Source organism: Triticum dicoccoides, chromosome 3A, assembly GCF_002162155.2.
Source record: "Triticum dicoccoides isolate Atlit2015 ecotype Zavitan chromosome 3A, WEW_v2.0, whole genome shotgun sequence".
In the NCBI taxonomy this organism is placed as follows: domain Eukaryota; kingdom Viridiplantae; phylum Streptophyta; class Magnoliopsida; order Poales; family Poaceae; genus Triticum; species Triticum dicoccoides.
The window spans coordinates 10,263,945-10,267,205 of record NC_041384.1 but is presented as its reverse complement, the minus strand read 5'-3'; the positions used below and the strand labels follow the sequence as shown (position 1 = coordinate 10,267,205).

The window sequence follows — 3,261 nt, the reverse complement described above, 5'->3', positions numbered from 1 at the left end:
TCTTCCACTGCTTCCTGAGAAAAAGTAGTACCGTTCGATTTCTTTTGGATATTCAAAATTGTCATTGTACACCAGTGTCAAATACAATCTATATGATATGTAAATGTATATCATTGAGGGGTGTTCTGCTTCTTGTCCATTCCGAGCATGTGCCAGGTTGCAGGATTGAATCCAGTGTGCACTATTCTTATTCTTTGTGCTGCTTTCCACTCCACTGAGAATAACAAAATGCAAAAATGAGCTGCACTGGAGCAAAAGTGCAGCACTGACCACCAAAACATGAAAAATATTTAAGTAGATATTAGCACAGTAGAATTATATTGTGAGGTGAAGTTTTGCTTGGATTTTTCAGATTGAAAATGCCGAGATTTCTGTTTTTTTTTTTAAAACCAGTTCTTCCGGCTGGCACCTACCAAAAGAAACAGAATCATACAACCTATAGCCCGCCTTTGACTGCTATGATGCTTCTTATTTTTACGAATCTTTCCATAATTTTAAAGCCCGTCTCTTGAGGTCATTACATAACCCTACTCCTCTTTTCATTACTTTCATACAGTAAATATAAAGTCAATGGAATCATATATATTGAAATGGCATAAATGGTCGATCCATCAATTAATCAAACTGGATGACCGAGCTGTATACTTTTTCCGGCTTCCAGTCAGTGGGGATGACCTGGTCGGCGACGAGCATCTTGCCAGACTCGTTAGTGATGCGTAACGAGAATGGCCCCTGCATGCGGTGCCGGGCATCCATCCTCCAGATGGATCCCCATGACTCCTTCATGGGCACCCACTCCCCCGTTGGAGCCATCTTGCCGCCACTAACAGCGCCCGGACGCGACTCCTTCATGGGCACCCAGCAGTTTCACATCGCCGTCGCGGTTCTCGTATTCCACCAGGATTGCCATGTAGAACGGGTTCGACCCCTTCTCCACATGGAACATCACCGCCAGCCCCGGGTACTGGCACGGCACCCTGCAGAGCCATACCACTCGCTAGTGTCAGTGTGGATGTGTCGTCTCCCAACCACAAAATATCATCTTGGTAAGATAAGACGATGGTCATGATTGTGACTGGCAGAATAGGTAAGTGGGTGTGGTACCTCCGGAACTGCATGTCAATGATGCCCGCATTGCGGAGCTCGTCGTTGCGGCCGTCCTTGGCCATGGCTCCAAAGGCAGTGCCGCTGAGGTCGAAGTGGTAGGGAGAGACCGGATAGTAGTTCATGTCCGTGATGATCACCGTCTCGGGCACACCGGAGCACGCAGGGTGGTTTGACCTTAAGCACCTTATCTGCATTTACGTTGCACACCATCGACCACCATCCATGATCAGTTACAACGTTAGGCTGCACATACACATTCGTAAAGAAAAAAGAACTATGTAGAATATCTCTGCATGTATGCACGCATGTGACCATAATGTAGTGGTATGCATGCAGTGTGTAGTAGTAGTGTTAACGTACGGCGGCCGGGTCGTACCTGGTAGCATGAGCCGCAGCCCTTGCCGTCCTTGAAGAGCGGCTCGTTACCGCAGGAGGTCATGGCGGAGAAGGGGGGCAAGTTGACGTTCTTGAACCCGCAAGCGCCACCATTGTCGTCGGGCCCGGCGCCGTGGCGCGCGCCGTACCATGTCGCCTTGGCAGTGAGCCAGCTGGAATTGGCTACAGGAGGAGTGGCCCCGTACAACGATGGCGTTACGGCCGGGGGATGCGGAGGCGCCTGGTGCTTGGCACAGCAGCCATGGGCATGGGCGACGAGGATGCAGAGGAGTAGAGCAGCCGCGGCGGCAACGGAGGACCGTGCCATTGTTGCCTCTTGTGTAAGATGGCGCTGGGCCTTGCCGTATTTATAGCACGGGGCTGCGTCCCTGCAGAGACCAATATTAATTGTATACTCTATTTGCCTTCTATATATATGTGGTATTGATTTTTTTTAACTACCTACTATAGAAAAAAATAGGCACGTGCAATGCAATATTAAATAAGAATATATGAAAATGTACTCCATGGTTGATGTGGTAATGTATATGTTGACTTTTTTTGCGCATCAAAGTATATGTTGACATTAACTAACGTGTTAATGCAAGCACAATGGGTTGTGAATCAGAAGTACAGGGAAGGATCAATGAACATTGAGAAGACAATGATAGTGACAATGATGATCCATGCTTGTATTTTGCATCACAATTTCGTAAGATAAAATGCTTATTTATCATGTATATTCAACCATCAATGTACTATTTAATATTTTATCTCAATTTTCTCTGCTATTGCATGGTTGCAACGGGAGGGGACCAAAACGCTGCTGAAGCCGAAAAATGGAAGTCCATCGGGGAAGACACTTTTTTGCAGTGAAAAAATATTAAGCAGCAATACATGTATGAATTTTGAATGTAGAAGTCCACAAAAGCCATAAGGTGGGGCATGGCATAACCTGTGGAGCCTATGGTGCCCACATGGCGTGTGCGATGGTAAACTCATTTCATATGGTTGCAAGTCCAACCTTGTGCCATCTTGTGCAATGGTGCATCGCTACCATGGTTGCAATTCCAATCGTGTGGCCAACATGATGCATCGCTCCCTACATAGTGGATTCTAGCCTGCTGGTCGCCTCCACATATGCTCCTGGACTTGGCATCAATTATCTTGCTTATCCTGCGTCGGTTGAGTAGATAGGTGGTTGTGGTAAGCTTCAGCCCAATAGGAAGGGGGCATGTGTCCTGGAAAAAGAGGGTGGACATGACATCATGATGTATGAGAAGGGCACGTTAACTTTTTGTTTTGTTTTGTGGGGACGTATAGGGGGGCTAAATTTCGTGTTTTTGACCCTTTTCTGATATCTATTCGAGATCTGACCCTAGTCTGATAAAATTTCGAGATCTGAACCTTTTGCTACCACCAAGGTCCATGGCGATAGAGTCTAACAGCCTACCGCCAAGGTCCCTGGTGGTAGGGTTGCATGCCTTACCGCAAAATTCTCCTAAGTGTTGAACACAGTACGTGCTCGTGCCTACCACCAAACACCTTGGCGGTAGGGTTTGTACAGGCTACCGCCAGTATGTTTGGCGGTAGGGATGTTTCCTACCGCCAAGGTCCCTGGCGGTAGGCTGTTACACCCTACCGCCATGGACCCTGGCGGTAGCAAAAGGGTTAGATCTCGAAATTTTTTCAAACTAGGGTCAGATCTCGAATAGGTTTCAGAAAAGGGTCAAAACACACAATTTTGTCGTATAGGGGCAGGATAGGTGGGGGTGGTTG

General features: G+C 47.3%; 1 pseudogene; it reads right to left on the bottom strand.

Moving 5' to 3' along the window:
- Positions 1–611: 611 nt before the first annotated feature.
- LOC119270922 lies at positions 612–1,810 on the bottom strand (annotated as a pseudogene).
- Positions 1,811–3,261: the final 1,451 nt, after the last annotated feature.